At 46.3% G+C, this 18,283-nt stretch overlaps 1 protein-coding gene and 1 long non-coding RNA gene across 2 annotated transcripts in view; both read right to left on the bottom strand.

The window, feature by feature from the left end:
• The window catches only part of HIP1 (huntingtin interacting protein 1), a 197,357-nt gene that overhangs the window by 147,570 nt on the left and 31,504 nt on the right, over nt 1-18,283 (bottom strand). The gene's annotated exons all lie outside the window — the stretch shown is intronic.
• The window catches only part of LOC141582488 (uncharacterized), an 80,543-nt gene that overhangs the window by 30,945 nt on the left and 31,315 nt on the right, over nt 1-18,283 (bottom strand). The window contains exon 2 of the long non-coding RNA XR_012515342.1: nt 1-18,283. This exon is cut by the window's left edge and continues 30,945 nt beyond it; it is cut by the window's right edge and continues 17,791 nt beyond it. This is a non-coding gene — a long non-coding RNA (uncharacterized LOC141582488).

The raw sequence follows: 18,283 nt of genomic DNA, 5'->3' as shown, positions 1-18,283 counted from the left end.
CTCCGAATCACACCTGCTACAAAACTCAGAAACAGGAGCAAGCTATTCTGTCCATTCGTGACCTCCTCCCTGCTGATGTGTGCCCTGGAGGGAGTGTGTGCTAATCCGTCCCCGCTCTGCTGGTCAGGCAAGGGCTTGGTTCTATGGGACCGGGCGTGCTATTTAAGGATGTTGGGAGGGTGCCCAGAGGATTTAAATTACCTGCAAGAGGTTTTCATCATTCCTCGAGATTTATGAAGGGTCTTTGAGGTGCTGGATGGGGCTGTTTGGCCAAATGAGCTGTAATGGTCTCTTGTGACTGCAGAAGGGCTTCCTGAGCAGGGAATGGTCTGAGCCAAGGAGCAAGCAAGAGAGGCAAAGGCACTCACTTGAGCTAGTTGGCGAGATGCATAGGAGAGCAGGGTGTGGGCATGCATGTCAATGTGTGTGCATGGGTACACGTGTGTGCAGATGCACCCTGGGGAAGCTCGAGGGGCAGGAGGAAGCCAGCTCGAAACAGACCACTCAGGGCTCCCAGCTTTCCGGCACGGAGAAAGATACCTGGAGCCCGGAGCCTCTGGAGGTGCAGCATGCCCCATCTCATAGCACCATGTCCTCCACCTGATGCTGGACGTCACTGACATCTGTGAACCTCCCATCCCTCCCCATCCTTGCCACCTGGCTTCGTAGAAAAAAAGAACACTTTCTCCCAGTTTGTTAAGGTGTCTGTTCTGGTCTCTGAAGTTCATTAAGGAGAAAAGAGAAGCAAATGGACATTTGTACAGCACTTGACAGTTTACGAAACCTCCCTAAGGAAAGGTAGTGGAGCTGGGGTTGAACACTTGCTCTGCAGCCGGCCAGCTAACATGAACTTGAACAAGCTGTGTAATTCTCTGAAGTGAATTCCTCGTCTTGGCAAGGCATGGTGGCTCATGCATCCCAGCACTTTGGGAGGTTGAGGCAGGAGGACTGCATGAGGCCAGGAGTTCAAGACTAGCCTGAGTGACATAGTGAGACTCCATCTCTATATTAAAACAAACAAACAAACAAAAAAAGTGGGGGTAGGGGCTGGGAACAGTGGCTCACATCTATAATCCCAGCACTTTGGGAGGCTAAGGTGAGTGGATTGCCTGAGCTCAGGAGTTCGAGACCAGCCTGACCAACATGGTAAAACTGTCTCTACTAAAAATACAAAAAATTAGTATTTGTAATAATAATACAGGTGTGGTGGCGTGCGACTGTAATCGCAGCTACTTGGGAGGCTGAGGCAGGAGAATTGCTTGAACTGGGTGGGAAGGCGGAGGTTGCAGACAGCTAAGAGCACGCCACTGCACTCCAGCCTGGGTGACAGAGCAAGACTCCATCTCAAAAAAAAAAAAAAAAAAAAAAAAAAAAAAAAAGAATATAAAAAGCAGTACCATTTCAGCTATTTGCTCTCTCTCCTTTTTTCTTATATCCCAAGCAGAAGCTGAACCCCCCACTTGCTTTTCTGGGCCCAGAATTTACAGATGTTCAGAGCTAATTCATGTTAATTAAATAGAAACCATTGATGAATGTCTCATATTACCATTGCATTTGGCTACTCTCATATAGATGGACACTCAGGCTGCTTTTGACTTTTTATAATTAAAAATGAATTATTCTGTGCTTTGGTGAATAATTCTTATTATACATCCTTGTCCATGTGTCCCTAGAAGTAGAATGCTGGGGCCCAAAGTATGCACATTTAAGAATCTATTTCCAGGCTGGGCCTGGTGCGTAATCCCAGCACTGTGGGAGGCCGAAGTGGGAGGATCGCTTCAGCCTAGGAGTTGGAGACCAGCCTGGGCCACACAGTGAGACCCTGTTTCTACCAAAAAAAAAAAAAAAAAAAACCCTAAAAACCAAACTTCTATTTCCGAATTGATTTCCATAGTAGTGGAGACAGTGGACACTTCCAACAGCAGGGAACAGGTGCCCCAGCCGCTCGACCTACTCGCTGAGACTTGTTTTGTTGGGCTTTTAAATTTCTGCTGTGAAAGGGTATTGCATGTTTGTTACGGTTCACATTTCCTCTTCTGTGAAATGTCTACTGATGTCTTTGCCCACTTTTCCATTGGATTGCTGCTTCCTTCTTACATCTCTGTGCTAGCGCTTCATACGTTTGGATTCCCAATTCTTTTTTCTTTCTTACTTTCTTTTTTGGTTTTGAGATGGAGTCTCATTCTTGTCACCCAGGCTGGAGTGCAGTGGCACGATCTTGGCTCACTGCTACCTCTGCCTCCTGGTTCAAGCGATTCTCCTGCCTCAGCCTCCTGAGTAGCTGGGACTACAGGTGCATGCCATCACACCTGGCTAATTTTTTTGTATTTTTAGTAGAGACGGGGTTTCACCATGTTAGCCAGGATGGTCTCGATTTCCTGACCTCATGATTCGCCTGCCTCAGCCTCCCAAAGTGCTGGAATTACAGGAATAAGCCACTGCACCTGGCTTGATTCCCAATTCTTTGTCAGTTTTCTGTACCACAAATAGCTTATTCAGCCTGTGGCCTTTTGGGGTTTTTTTCTTTGAGACAGAGTCTCTGTCACTCAGGCTGGAGTGAAATGGCGTGATCTCAGCTCACTGCAACCTCCACCTCCCAGGCTCAAGCAATTATTGTGCCTCAGCCTTCCTAGTAGCTGGAATTACAGGTGTGTGCCACCACACCTGGCTAATTTTTGTATTTTTAGTAGAAATAGGGTTTTTTGGCCAAGCTGGTCTCGAACTCCTGGACTCAAGGGATCCACCCACCTTGGCCTCCCAAATTACTGAAATTACAGGTGTGAGCCACTGCGCCCAGCCCCAGCCTATGGCCTTTTTATGTACAATGGCATCTTCTGTTGACAAAGTTGTCGATTTTATCAACATCGTCCTTTATTTATATGCTTTCAGTGTCTTACGAATTTTTTACCTATTGGAACTAAGATCATAAAAATATTCTCTCATATATTTGAAAAGTTTAAAAGCTTTGGTTTTCGTAGTTAGGCCTTTAATACACTTGGGATTTATTTTTAGTTAAGGCATAAAGTAATATTCTAATTTTATTTCTCCCTGTGCAGAACCAGTTGCTCTAACGTCATGTATTGAAGAATTCCTCTTAGCTGGGGTTCCCATGGAAGCAGACTCTGAGACGAGGATGTCAGAGCAGGGAGCTTATTTGGTATTTGGGAGGGGCCCTGGAAAATGCTGGAAGGAGAGAGAGAGATTCTCTTATCAACTGCTGAGCATTTGTTTTCATTTTTTTGTTTTTGAGACAGAGTTTCACTCTGTTGTCCAGGCGGGAGGGCACTAGTGCAATCCTGGCTCACTGCAGTCTTGACCTCCTGGGCTCAAGCCACCCTCCTGCCTTAGTCTCCCAAGTGGCTGGGACAGGTGGCTGCCGCCACACCTGGCAATTTTTTTAGGTGTTTTTTTTTTTTTTTCTTAGGTTTTTTTGTTTGTTTGTTTGTTTTTTGATACAGGGTCTTGCTATGTTGTCCAGGCTGGCCTCAAACTCCCAGACTCAAATGATCCTCCAGCCTTGGCTCCTAAAGTGCTGAGGTTCTAGGCATGAGCCACTACTCCTGGCTTGATGAGCTTTGCTATGTGTCTAAAAGGAAATTTGTTTTCTTTATTGAGCATTTCTGAGTATTTGTTGCAGCAGGATTTTCAGGCTGTCTGGTCCACTCTGAGGCTGTCACCAAAAGTCTCAGGCCGTCCCTGGCCTTCCCTCCAGGAGTCTAGAGGCACCTCCCAGAAGCAGGAGCCAACCCTGTGGCTGGGCCCCAGCGCCTTTCTCGTGTCTCAACCTCTTACAATAACTTCTCCGTTTACCTCCTTGCTGGTCTGTCTTGTTCCCACCTCTTATCTATCCTGCTGTGAAAATCGATTTTTCTAAAACATATCCGGTCCAGTCATGGTGGCTCATGCCTATAAATCCTGTCACTTTGGGAGGCCAAGGCAGGAGGATCACCTGAGGTCAGGAGTTCAAGACGAGCCTGGGCGACATGGTGAAACCCTATCTCTACTAAAAATACGACATTAGCCAGTCACGGTGGCAGGTACCTGTAATCCCAGCTACCTGAGAGGCTGAGGCAAGAGAATCACTTGAACCCAGGAGGCGGAGGTTGCAGTGAGCCGAGATCTCACCACTGCACTCCAGCCTGGGCAACAGAGTGAGACTCTGTCTCAAACAAAACAAAACGAACAAATAAACAAAAAACACACGTGGCTCCTGCCAGTCTCTCTACCTTTAAAGTCTCTGATGACAAACACGCTGAGCCCAGTGTTCCTTCTCAGCCTCCTTTGCCTTCCTCCTTCCCAGCCCCTTTTCCCCAACCCTCCCTGCTCCAGGCCTTTCCACGTGATGTTTTCACCACTGAATTTTCTCTCTGGAGCCCTGGGCTGTACGAGTTCTTCCAGGCTGGCCTATGTGGTGCCACCTTTGTAAGCGCATCCTCGCCAGCTAGAAAGAGGCCTCCCATTCCCCCAAAGGCCGCTCGCTATCGTCTCCACACCTGAGCCACTAAACTCACTCAGTCTACTTGTTAGGAGTCTCTCCGCTCCACTAAACTGAGGGCAAAGACTCGGGTCCTCCCCAAGGGCAGGGCGGGAGTTTGCAGAGCTGTTGGGTGGGTGGGAAAGGGAGACCCCTCATCGCATACGCAGAAGGCTCTCAGTCCAGACTCCAAGGGGAAGTCCATCGTGCTGCGTCTGCGGCGGGGGGATGAGCTCTCGGTGCAGCCCCTCGACGGGTGAGGGATGGGCAGGCAGCCAAGCGCGCAAGGGCAGCCCAGCTGACAGGAAGCCGCACTGGGGGAGATCTGCTTGGGCATCCAGGACACAAAGCCCCACCTGTCAGGCCTCCCGTGCACACCCTCCACCCGCCGTCCCAGTTCTGGCCCCGTGCCCACCACCAGCAGCTGCCTACTCCCTTCCTCCCTCCCTTGGTGGCCTTTGGTCCTCTCCCGGGACAGCTGCAGCAAACCAGCAGGTGGGAGGTGGTTTGCACGAGCCTCCCAGCTCTGCCCCCTAACAGCCAGCTTCGAATTCCAGAGCCTCCCCAGGAACCAGCAGCGGAGAGCGGCCCCGTGGCCCCTGCGTGTCCCTGACTTGGGTGACAAGCAGAGCAGCAGTGCTTCCTAGTGACCAGCTGACCAGGGCTTTCATCAAGGCCCCCTTTGTCCTCTACGGTCCCCTGGCTCTGGTCCACCCTGTGGCCACGCGTAGGACCCCTGTCTACTGCAGAGCCTCTGGGCAGCCTGCCGGCAGCCAGCCAGCATGACATGAACACAAACAAGCAGAGTGAACACCCGAAGAGAGACACAGGCGGGCCTTGATGTCTGTAATATCAGGCCGGGAGCGATGGCTCACGCCTGTAACCCAGTACTTTGGAAAGCTGAGGTGGGAGGACCACTTGAAGCCAAGAGTTGAAGACCGGCCTGGGCAATAGAGTGAGATCCTATCTTTATTATAAAATTTAAAAATTAAAATATATTAAAACATAGTCTATGCATGGTGGCTCACTCCTGTAATCCCAGCACTTTGGGAAGACGAGGCAGATGGATCATTGCGGTCAGGAGCTTGAGACCAGCCTGGCCAACATGGTGAAACCCCGTTTCTACTAAAATACAAAAATTAGCTAGTTATAGTGGTGTGTGCCTGTAATCTCAGTTACTTGGGAGGCTGAGGCAGGAAGATCACTTGAACCTGGGAGGTGGAGGTTGCAGTGAGCTGAGATCACACTGTTGTACTCCAGCCTGGGCAACAGAGTGAGACTCCACCTAAAAAAAATTAAATAAAGGTAATAGCAACTCACTGTAGAAAATTATACACCCATACATGCCCACATATATAAATATGCATATATCATGCAAATTATACATGCATACATTATATGCATATGCATATATGATATAAATTAAAATGTTGGCTGTGCTGTGGCACTCAGGGGCAGGCTCCTTGGAGTACAGTTTCCGACTCCAGCTGTGCTTCCACAAAGAAACCACAGGAGCGAATGCAGGGGGAGGGCTGTCGTTGAAAGCAGTACTGATGCTTCTCCCTTAGGTATCTCCCTGAGAAAGCTCAGCCAGGACTGGCTGTCGGATGAGGGAGGTCAACTAAGTGGACTGTGATGGGTGTGCTAAGGGTGCTGGTGCAGAACTTGTAAATAGTGTCATTGTCATCCGTCACTAGGCACGCATGGGGATCTGCGAGCCCTGCCTCTGGTCTGCAGCCCTGATGGCAACATCATCATTATGATGATATTATTATTCTCTGAGAAAGGGTCTTGTTCATGCCTGTAATCCTAGCACATTGGGAGGCTGAAGCAGGCCGATCATTTGAACCCAGGACTTCAAGATCAGCCATGGGCAACATGGCAATTCTTGCAAAAAATTTTTTAAAAATCAGCGGGGCGTGGTGGCACACACCTGTAGTAGTCCCAACTACTCAGGAGGCTGGGCTGAGAAGATCGTCTGAGCACAAGGCTGGTCAGGCTGCAGTGGGCTGTGGTTGCACCACTGCACTCCAGACGACAGAGTAAGACTTTATCACACACACACGTAAAGGACTTGAATAGTCATTTCTCAACTAGCCAATAAGCACATGAGAAGATGCTTAACATCATTAGCTATTAGGGAAATGCAAATTAAAATGACCATGAGATACCATTCCACACCCACTAGGATAGATTTAACGTTTAAAACCGAAAAATAACAGGTGTTGGCAAGAGCGTAAAGAAACTGGAACCCTTGTACATTGCTGGTGGAAATGTACAATGGTATGACCACGGTGGAGAAGTCTGGTTATTCCTCAAAAAGTTAAATGTAGATTTAGGATATAACCCAGCAATTCCAAGCCTAGATATGTACATGGAGCAAGGGAAAACAGTGAGTTAAACAAATGCTTGTGTGGGTATGTTCACAGTAGCACTATTTGCAATAGCCACAAGGCAGCAAGTGTCCACCCGCTGATGAAATGGATCAGCAAAGGTGGTATAATCCATGCAATGGGATACTGCACAGCCATCGAGGGAATGGAGTTCTGATACATGCTTCAGTGTGGGTGAACCCTGAAAGCGAAAGGTTGCTAAGGGAAATGAACAGAGCATAAAAGGTCACATGTGTGTGATGCCATTTATATAAAACTTCCAGAAAAGGGCTAGGCGTGGTGCTCATGCCTGTAATCCCAGCACTCTGGGAGGCTGAGGCAGGTGGATCACTTGAGGTCAGGAGTTCGAGACCAGCCTGGCCAACATGGTGAAACCCTGTCTCTACTAAAAATACAAAAAATAGCTGGGTACAGTGGCACATGCCTGTAATCCCAGCTACTCATGAAGCTGAGTCAGGAGAATTGCTTGAACCTGGGAGGCAGAGGTTGCAGTGAGCCGAGATGGCACCGTTGCACTCCAGCCTGGGCAACAAGAGCAAAACTTCGTCTCAAAAAAAACAAAAAACAAAAACAAACAAACAAAAAAGTTCCAACATGAATCCTATTGGGGTCTTGGCTATAAACGAGATAAGTCTAAGTTACCCTAGAAAGAGGTGACATAACAAATTCCATAGTTTCAACCCAGAAACAAAGCATGTCTCTCCATTAATTCATCTGACATATTTCTTAGTAAAATTTTATAATTAATTTTTTTTTTTTTTTTTTTTTTTTTGTAGAGACAGAGGTCTCACTATGCTGCTTAGGCTGGTCTCAAACTCCTGGGCTCAAGTGATCGTCCCAGCTGAGTGCTGGGATTATAGATGTTAGCTACCACGCCCAGCCAAGTTTTGTTTTGTTTTGTTTTGTGTTTTCTTGAGACAGAGTTTCACTCTTCTTGCCCAGGCTGGAGTGCAATGGCGCAATCTTGGCTCACCGCAATTTCTGCCTCTCAGGTTCAAGTGATTTTCCTGCCTCAGCCTCCCTGGTAGCTGGGATTACAGGCATGCACCACCACGCTTGGCTAATTTTGTAATTTTTCATGTAGAGACAAAGTTTCTCCATGTTGGTCAGGCTGGTCTCAAACTCCCCACCTCAGGTGATCTGCCCGCCTTGGCCTCCCGAAGTGCTGGGATTACAGGCGTGAGCCACTGTGCTCAGCCCCAGTCAAGTGTTATAACTATCAACAGATCTATTCTATGTAAAGTATCCTCCGAAGTCACCATCATTTTTCCTATTTTGTATTCATTATTATTAAGAGACTAAGAAAAGTAGCTAATATTTAGAGGGCTCATTAGATGCCTGGCACTGTTGTAAGCATTCTTAGACACACCATCTCACTAAATTCTTGCAACAAGGTGAGTAGGTATCTACTGTGTCCAGTTACACATGAAGAAACTGAGGCACAGAAAGACAGGTGAGTAGACCAATTGTCAGAGGGAGAACCAGGTTTCTAACCCAGGAAGTTCTACTCTGGAGCCCATGATCTTATCTAAAAATCACTATTTTTACTATTCAGCTGTAAAAAGAATGAGGAAGCCTATTGTAAAGCTGATGTAAAAATGCTGCCAGGGTTCTGGGCAGGTGTGGTGGCTTGTGACTGTAATCCCAGCACTTTGGGAGGCAGAGGCAGGAGGATCACTTGAGGCCAACAGTTGGAGGCCAGTCTGGGCAACATAGCAAGACCCTAACTCTAAATAATTTTTTTTTTAAGTCAGCCACTGTGGGACACACCTGTAGTTCCAGCTACTCAGGAGGCTGAGGCAGGAGGATCAAAGCTGAAGTTCAAGGCTGCAGTGAGCCAAGATCGTATCATGCACTCCAGCCTGGGTGACAGAGTGAGACCTTGAAAAAAAAAAAATCCGAACTATTATATACAAGGAGCTAGGAAGATAATATTCCCATATATTCGTATTCGCTTGTATGTGAAAATAAAATACGTGGTTGGACACAATAAGAGATCAGTCAATTAGTGGTTCTTTCTCTTAGGTTGAGTAGGAGCTAGGCTTTGGGAAGTCAGAAGTGGAAGGGACTCCTTTTTTCTGGAACCACTTGAATGTATTACCTTTTTAAAAAAATATATTATTTTTTTTATTTGAGATGGAGTTTTGCTCTTGTTGCCCAGGCTGGAGTGCAGTAACACGATCTAGGCTACTGCGACCTCTGCCTCCCGGGTTCAAGCGATTCTCCTGTCTCAGCCTCCTAAGTAGTTGGAATTACAGGCACCCACCACCACACCTGGCGAATTTTTTTGTATTTTTAGTAGAGACAGGGTTTCACCATATTGGCCAGGCTGGTCTTGAACTCCTGACCTCAGGTGATCTGCCCACCTTAGCCTCCCAAAGTGGGATTACAGGAGTAAGCCACTGCACCCGGCCCTGTATGCCTATTTTTAAAATGAAATACATTAGCAAATATGCAGTAACTATGTTTGAAGTGAATGACAAGAGATTTCATAGACTTTTTTCTTTTTTTAAGAGATGGGGTCTGTCTATATTGCCCAGGCTGAACCTAAACTCCTGGACTCAAGTGGTCTCCTGCCTCGGCCTCCCAAGTAGCTGGAACTATAAGTACTCAGCTTTCACAGATTCTTACAAAGGTGTTTTCTGGTCTTGCCATTTTGGTGAACAGGGTGTGTTTTCTATGACAAGCAAGTTGCTGATATACTGGAAAATATACTCTTGATTTTTATATAGCTCTCTCCCAGAACTCTCATTCCCTAAATTGAACTTATTTATTAATTCTAAGACCTGTTTTTCCATTGATCTCCTGGGCTTTCAGTGGATGGAGCAGGGGTCTAGGCTGGTTCCATCAGTGTGTTTCAGCAGATCAGGATAGGAAGGAAGGATAGTGACGTGGGGAAGGAAAGAGTGCGTTCTCCATATAAAGACATTCAGTTCCAAGTTTTAAAGAACACGCCATGGGCCAAACAAAACCGGCCCACAGAGGAATCCAGACCTCGAGACGCCAGCCTGTGGCCTCTGCTGCGAAGTGGTCTCTGCTTACTCACATCATCCTCTGCTCTTGCCCTCAGCCACACCCCCCATTCCTCCAAGGCCCTGCCCCGGGTCCAGGCCCACCAGCCCCTGAAGGTGGGCTCCTCCTTCACCTGGCTCCTCTGAGCTTCCCTTCTCTTTCCCGTGGTCCTCGGGTTTGGAATGACCGACAAGCTGTGGAGCCGCGGGAGCAGCACTGATTTTTTTTTTTTTTTCCTCTGTCGCCCAGGCTGGAGTGCAGTGGCACAATCTCAGCTCATTGCAACCTCCGCCTCCCAGGCTCAAGCGATTCTTGTGCCTCAGCCTCCCTAGTAGCTGGGATTACAGGTGCCATGTCACCACACCTGGCTAATTTTTGTATTTTTAGTAGAGATAGGGTTTTGCCATGCTGGCCAGGCTGGTCTCAAACTCCTGGCCTCAAGCAATCCACCTGCCTCAGCCTCCCAAAGTGTTGGGATGGCAAGCATGAGCCACTGTGCCCGGCCGGCACTGAGTTCTTGAATAAACAGCTTGAGACAGTTCATACTGGCTTCCTGGGCTCACCCCACCTTTTTTATATCCTCTGTCACTGTGGTTATGAAAGTGACTGCAGTGACCATGAGTCCGTCAGCTCTTCCTGGGGTTCTAGAAGCAACTTGAACCCAGCAATCAAGCCGGGTTCAGCCCTGACTTGTGGCGCCAACCTTTCCTGTGGCATGATGGGCTCTGTTGAGGGCAGACTGACATTTCAGCTAACTTGCTCACCCAGAACCTTTTCTCTGCTTTGCAGAGAAAGCAGAAGACGACAGGTCCCCTGCCCTCAAAGGACCACACGGAGTCTCCATAAGGGTGGAATCCATTTTTTCACACCTGACACTTAAGTGAGTCCTGAAGAACGTACTTGCTGGTTAACTGACATGAAGCTTAGTATCCACAGTCACTCAAAACACAACCACAGCAGAGACAAAAGACGACACTTTAGGAAAACCAACGAGAAGGAGAAGGAAACGTCTTCTGGGGCTACGGTGACCTGGTGAGGAGAACGTCTGTAGCCCCTCACTAAAGACAAGAATTATTTTAACCCCTAAACAAAAATGACTACCGTAGCCTCTCTGAAGGGGACGAGAATATTCATGTTTCATTCTCATAAAAATGCTACCAAGGCCAGGCACGGTGGCACATGCCTTTAATCCCGGCACTTTGGGAGGCTGAGGTTGGTGGATCACTTGAGGTCAGGAGTTCAAGACCAGCCTGGCCAACATGATGAAATTCCGTCTCTACTAAAAATACAAAAATTAGCCAGGCATGGTGGTGCATGCCTGTAATCCCAGCCACCTTAGAGACTGAGGCAGAAGAATCACTTGAACCTCTGAGGCAAAGGCTGTAGTGAGCCAAGATCATGCCACTGCACTCCAGCCCGGGCAACAGAGCAAGACGGTATCTTAAAAGCAAAACAAACAAAAACACTACCAAATGATGGTCTGGTGGCTCATTCCTGTAATCCCAGCACTTTGGGAGGCTGAGGCAGGAGGATCACTTGAGGCCAGGAGTTCAAAACCAGCCTGGGCAATATAGTGAGACCCATCTCTCAAAAAAAAAAAAAAATTCTTTAATTAAGCTCGGCATGGTGGAGCACGCCTGTAGTCCCAGCTACTCAGGAGGCTAAGGCAGGAGGATCACTTGAGGCCAAGAGTTTGAGACCAGACTGGGCAACAAAGCAAGACTCTGTCTCTACTTTTTTTTTTTTTTTCCCTTGAGATGGAGTTTCGCTCTTGTTACCCAGGCTGGAGTGCAATGGCACGATCTCGGCTCACTGCAACCTCCGCCTCCTGGGTTCAGGCAAATCTCCTGCCTCAGCCTCCCGAGTAGCTGGGATTACAGGCACGCACCACCATGCCCAGCTAATTTTTTGTATTTTTAGTAGAGACGGGGTTTCACCATGTTGACCAGGTTGGTCTTGATCTCTTGACCTCGTGATCCACCCGCCTCGGCCTCCCAAAGTGCTGGGATTACAGGCTTGAGCCACCGCACCCGGCACTACTCTGTCTCTACTAAAAAGAATTAAAGAATTAGCTTGGTGTGGTGGTGCACACCTGTAGTCCTAGCTACTGAGGAGGTTGAAGTGGGAGGACTGAATGAGCCCAGGAGGTTGAGGCTGCAGTGAGTTATGATCACTGCACTCCCGGCTGGGTGACAAAGTGAGATTTCATCACAACAACAGCAACAACAACAGACCATAAAAATCCTAACTCTGCCAGAGATGGCTGTCCTCATTTTATTATTTATTATTGATGTATTTATTTATCATTTTTTATATTTTAGTAGAGATGGGGTTTCACCATGTTAGCCAGGATGGTCTCGATCTCCTGACTTTGTGATCCACCTGCCTCAACCTCCCAAAGTGCTGGGATTACAGGCGTGAGCCACCATGCCCGGCTCATTTATTATTTTTTTGAGACAGAGTCTCACTCTGTCGCTCAGGCTGGAGTGTAGTGACACGATCTCAGCTCACTATAACCTCTGCCTCCTGGGTTCAAGCGATTCTCCTGCCTCAGGCTCCATAGTAACTGGGATTACAGGTGCCTGCCGCCATGCCCAGCTAATTTTTGGTTTTTTATTTTATTTATTTTATTTTTTTGAGACGGAGTCTCACTCTATTGCCCAGGCTGGAGTGCAATGGTACGATTTCAGCTCACTGCAACCTCCGCCTGCTGGGTTCAAGCAATTCTCCTGCCTCAGTCTCCCAAGAAGCTGGGATTACAGGCACGCGCCACCACGCCTGGCTACTTTTTGTATATTTTAGAGACAGTTTCACTATGTTGGCCAGGCTGGTCTTGAACTCCTGACCTCATGATTTGCCTGCTTCGGCCTCCCGAAGTGTTGGGATTACAGGCATGAGCCACCATGCCTGGCAAGGCTGGGTAATTTATGAAGAAAAGAGGTTTATTTGTCTTATGGTACTACAGGCTGCGCAAGAAGCGTGGTGCCTGCTTCTGCCTCTGAGAGGGCCTCAGGCTTGCTTCTACTCATGGCTGAAGGTGAAGGGGACCTGGTGCCCTCACAGATCACATGGTGACAGAGGAGGGGGAAAGACACCACACTCCAACCTGGGTACCAGAGTGAGACTCACCTTCTCTCAAAAAAAAAAAAAAAAAGAAAGAAAGAAAGAAAGAATAGTATCACATGACTCTGGTTAGAATATATTTTAAAAAAAGAAAAAAGAAAAAAAAAGAGAGAGGAGCATGCAGCAAGGGAAGGTTTCAGGTTCTTGTTAACAACCAGCTATGAAGGAAACAGAGCAACAACCCACTCACCCGCTCTGGGAGGGTGGGCATCCATCTATTTATGAGACATCTGGCCCCAAGACCCAAATACCTCCCATTAGGCCACCTTCTCCACACTGGGGATCCGATTTCAACAGAAGGTTTGAAGGAGGTCAATCATCCCAACTATAGCAGGGATTAAGACTTCTACAATGCAGCTGTAGAGGTCTTTAAAAATAAAACAAAACATAAAGTAGATGGACCATTTCACATCCTACTTAAAACCTTCCAGTGGCTTTCTAATTGCAAATCAAAGCCACATGCTATGGGATAAACAAATAATCTCTATGGAAACAAAGCTGAGACCACTGACTGTGTGTGCCTCCGGGATCTGGAACTGAGCTCCCAGCCAGAGCTGCTGGCCCCAAGCCTTTGGTGGAGAGTCTAGGGAAAAGCCAGGGCCCCTGGCCGGGGCTGCTTAGGTGTGCCAAGTTCCCCCAAGACTCACGCAGCATGGAAGCCCTGTCCTAGAAAATCAATAAAAATTGACCTGGAACCAGTGAACCGGCTAAGAACCCAGCAGAGACAACCATACAACCGTCCCAAGAAATACGTCCGTAAGTCAAGACACATGGAGGACCCCATAGAATTTAAGCTCCACCAAACATGATCTCACAGACAACAATGACAAAAGAAAGTCTTACACCAGTCCTAGCTCTTATTGCCCAGGCTGGAGTGTAATGGCACAATCACAGCTCACTGCAACCTCTGCCTCCTGGGTTCAAGTTACTATCTCCTGCCTCAGCCTCCCGAGTAGCTAGGATTACAGGCTTGTGCCACCATGCCCAGATAATTTTGCATTTTTAGTAGAGGGAGGGTTTCTCCATGTTGGTCAGGCTGGTCTTGAACTCCCGACCTCAGATAATTACAGACATAAGTCACTGCCACCGGCCTGCGTAACAGCTTAGTCAAAAAAAAAATTTTTTTTTTTTAAGACAGAATTTCGCTCTGTTGCTCAGACTGGAGTGCAGTGTAGTGGCCTGATCTCAGCTTACTGCAACCTTGGCCTCTCAGGTTCAAGCGATTCTCCTGCCTCAGCCTCCTAAGTAGCTGGGACCACAGGCACCCACCATCATGCCCGGCTAATTTTTGTAGGGACGGGGTTTCACCATGTTGCCCAGGCTGGTCTTGAACTCCTGAGTTCAGGTGATCTGCCTGCCTTGGCCTCCCAAAGTGCTGGGATTACAGGTGTTGAGTCACCACGCCCGGGCAACTATTTTGATAATGCAAATTCGCTAGTTCCAAAAACAGATTTTTTAAAAGCTTGGAATTCCACCTTACCCCGTGTTTTAATACGTCTTTAAATAAGTACAAATGCCTTTTTCTTTCTTTCTTTTTCAATTTTTAAGTTGTGGTAAAATACGCATAATATGAAATGTACCATCTGAACCATTTTTAAGTGCACCGTTCACTGGCACTGAGTACACTGATACTGCTGTGCACCCATCGCTGCTATCCATCTCCAGAACTCTTCCTCTTGCTAAACTGAAACTCTATCCTATCCAACAATTACTCCCCATCTCCCTTCCCCCAAGCCCCTGGCAACCACCGTTCTACTTTCTGTCTCTATGTTTGTGACTACTTCAGGCACTTCATAGAAGTGGAATCATACAGTATTGTCTTCCTAGGACTCACTTATTTCGCCTAAGATAACGTCTTCAAGGTTCATCCATGTTGTAGCATGTGACGGGATCTCTACCTTTTTTTTTGTTTGTTTTGTTTTGTTTGAGACAGTCTTGCTCTGTCTGTCCCAGGCTGGAACGCAGTGGCGAGGTCTTGGCTCACTGCAACCTCTGCCTCAAGCAATCCTTCTGCCTCAGCCTCCCGAGTAGCTGGGACTGCAGGCACGCGCCAACACGCCCAGCTAATTTTTTTTTTTGTATTTTTAATAGAGACGGGGTTTTACCATGTTGGCCAGGCTGGTCTCGATCTCTGGACCTCGTGATCTGCCCTTGGCCTCCTAAAGTGCTGGGATTCCAGGTGTGAGCCACCCTGCCCAGCCAGATCGCCACCTTTTTAAGGCTCTGTAATATTCGATTACATACATAAGCACATTTTGCTTACCTGTTCATCCACCTCGCTTGCTTCCACATTTTAGCTGATGTGTAAATAATGCTGCTGTGAACATGGGCGTACAAACCTCTCTTCATGAACCTTCCTTCAATTCTTTTGGGTATATATCCAGGAGCAAAATAGATGAATCATATGGTAATTCTATTTTTAATTTAATTTTTTTTGAGATGGAGTCTCGCTCTGTTGCCCAGGCGGAAGTGCAGTGGCATGATCCTTGGCCTCCCGGGTTCCAGTGATTCTCCTGCCTCAGCCTCCCTAATATCTGGGATTACACGTGCCCACTACCATGCATGGCTAATCTTTACAGATGACCCCATCTCTACTATCTCTATTATCCATGTTGGCCAGACTGGTCTTGAACTCCTGACCTCAAGTGATCCACTCACCTCCTCCTCCCAAGATTCATGGATTACAGGTGTGAGCCACCATGCCTGGCCTTTTAAAAATATTTTGACTGTTTTTCATAGCAGCTACATTCTACATTCTCACCAACACTGTACAAGAGTTCCAATTTCCCCACATCCTCACCAGTACTTATTTTCTGGGGTTTTATTTATTATTTGTTTTTTATCGTAGCCATCTTAATGGGTGAGAGGTGGTATCTCACTGTAGTTTTGATTTGCATTTTCATAATGATTTTGAGCATTTTTTTAACATGCTTATTGACCATTTATATATATCTTCTTTGGAGAAATATTTATGCAAGTCCTTTGCCCGTTTCTGAATTGGGTTTTTCATTGTTAAGTTTTAGGAGTTCTCGATATATTCTGGATATTAATCCTTTATCAGATATATGATATACAAATATTTTCTCCCATTCTGTAGGTTGCCTTTTTAAGTGTTGTTAGTGTCTATTGATGTCCCAAAAGTGTCAATTTTCTTTCTTTTGAGATGGAGAGTCTCCCTCTGTTGCCAGGCTGGAGGGCAGTGGTTCGATCTCGGCTCACCGCAACCTCCACCTGCCGAGTTTAAGTGATTCTCATGCTTCATCCTCCCAAGTAGCTGGGACCACAGGCATGCATCACCACGCCCAGCTAATTTTCACATTTGTAGTAGAGATGGGGTTTCACCATGTTGGCCAGGATGGTCTCAATCTCTTGACCTCATAATCCACCCACCTTGGCCTCCCATTACACCTGGCCAAAAGTGTCAATTTTCACAAAGTCCAATTTGTCTAGTTTTGCTGTTGTTGGCTGTGCCTTTTGGTGTCGTATCTCAGAAATCAATGCCAAATCAAATGTCATGACACTTTTGCCCCATGTTTTCTTCTAAGAGTTTTATAATTTTAGTTCTTACATTTAGGTCACGGATCAATTTTGAGTTAATGTTTACATATGGTGTAAGGTAAGTGTCCAACTTCATTCTCTTGCATGTGGATATCCAGTTTTCCTAGCACTATCTGGTGAAAAAAAAATTGTTTTTTCCTCAATGAATGGTCTTGGCACCCTGGTGAAAAATCATTTGATCATATATTGAGGAGAGTTTATTTCTGGGTTCTCTATTCTATTGAATTGTTCTATATGTTTGCCATTATGCCAGTACCACACTATTTTAATTATTATAGTTTTGTAATACATTTTGAAATCAGGAAATGTGAGTCCCCCAGCTCTGTTCTTTTTGTGGATGGTTTTGGCTACTCAGAGCCCCTTGAGATTCCGTATGAATTTTAAGATGGGTTTTTCTGTTTCGGCAAAAACATAACTGGGATTTTGATAGAGATTGCTTTAAACCTGTAGATCATTTTGCCATGTCTTAACAATATTAGATCTTCGAAAGTTCTAGAATTCATGGGAAAACTCATGAACATGTGATGTGTTTCCTTTTATTTATGTCTTCTTTAATTTCTTTGAGAATTTTTTGTACGTTTCATTGTACAAGGCTTTCACCTCTTTGGTTAATTCCTATTTTATTCCTTTTGGTGCTATTATAAATGAAACTGTTTTCTTAATTTCCTTTACAGATTGTTCATTGTTCATATATAAAAATGCAAGTGACTTTTGCATATTGACTTTGTATCTTGCGACTTTGCTGAATTTGCTTATCGATTTTAACAGACTTTTTGGTGGTATCCTTAGTGTCACAGCATTTAGAACAAGATCATATTATCAGCAACAGAGATAAGTTTACCTCTTCCTTTCCAATTTGGATACCTTTTATTTCTTTTTCTTGCCTAATTGCTCTGTTTAGGACTTCCAGTACTATGTTGAATAGAAGTGGCAAAGTTGGGTATCCTTGTCATGTTCCTGGATCTTAGAGGAAAAGCATTTGGTATTTTACCATTGAGTGTGATGGCTGCTGTGGGTTGTTAATATATAACTTCTATGATGTCGAGGTAGTTTCCTCTATTCCTAGTTTGTTGAGTGTTTTTTTGTTTGTTTTTGAGAAAGGGTATCATTCTGTCAGAGTTCAGTGACACAATCATGGCTCACCGCAGCCTCAACCTCCTGGACTCAAATGATTCTCCTGCCTCAGTCTCCCTAACAACTGGAACTAGAGGCATATGCCATCATGCCTGGCTAATTTTTCTCTTTTTCTTTTTGGTAGAGATGGAGTTTTGCCATGTTGGCCAGACTGGTCTTGATCTCCTGGGCTCAATGATCCTCTGACCTTGGCCTCCTAAAGTGCTGGGATTACAGGTGTGAGCCACTGTGCCCGGCATGCTGTATGTTGTTGTTGTTGTTGTTGTTGTTGTTGTTGTTTGAGACAGAGTCTTGCTCTGTCACCAGACACCAGGCTGGAGTGTAGTGGCATGATCTTGGCTCACTGCAACCTCTGCCTGCCAGGTTCAAGCAATTCTCCTGCCTCAGCCTCCTGAGTATCTGGGACTACAAGCATGTGCCACCATGCCCAGCTAATTTTTGTATTTTTAGTAGAGACAGGGTTTCACCATGTTGGCCAGGATGGTCTCAGTATCTTGACTTTGTGATCCACCCACCTTGGCCTCCCAAAGTGCTGGGATTACAGGCATGAGCCACTGTGCCTAGCCATGTTGAAAGTTTTTTATCAGAA

The sequence above is a fragment of the Saimiri boliviensis genome, chromosome 20 (assembly GCF_048565385.1).
Source record: "Saimiri boliviensis isolate mSaiBol1 chromosome 20, mSaiBol1.pri, whole genome shotgun sequence".
Lineage (NCBI taxonomy): Eukaryota > Metazoa > Chordata > Mammalia > Primates > Cebidae > Saimiri > Saimiri boliviensis.
Note: the sequence above shows the minus strand (reverse complement) of the source record. Positions and strands in the feature narration are given on the sequence as shown.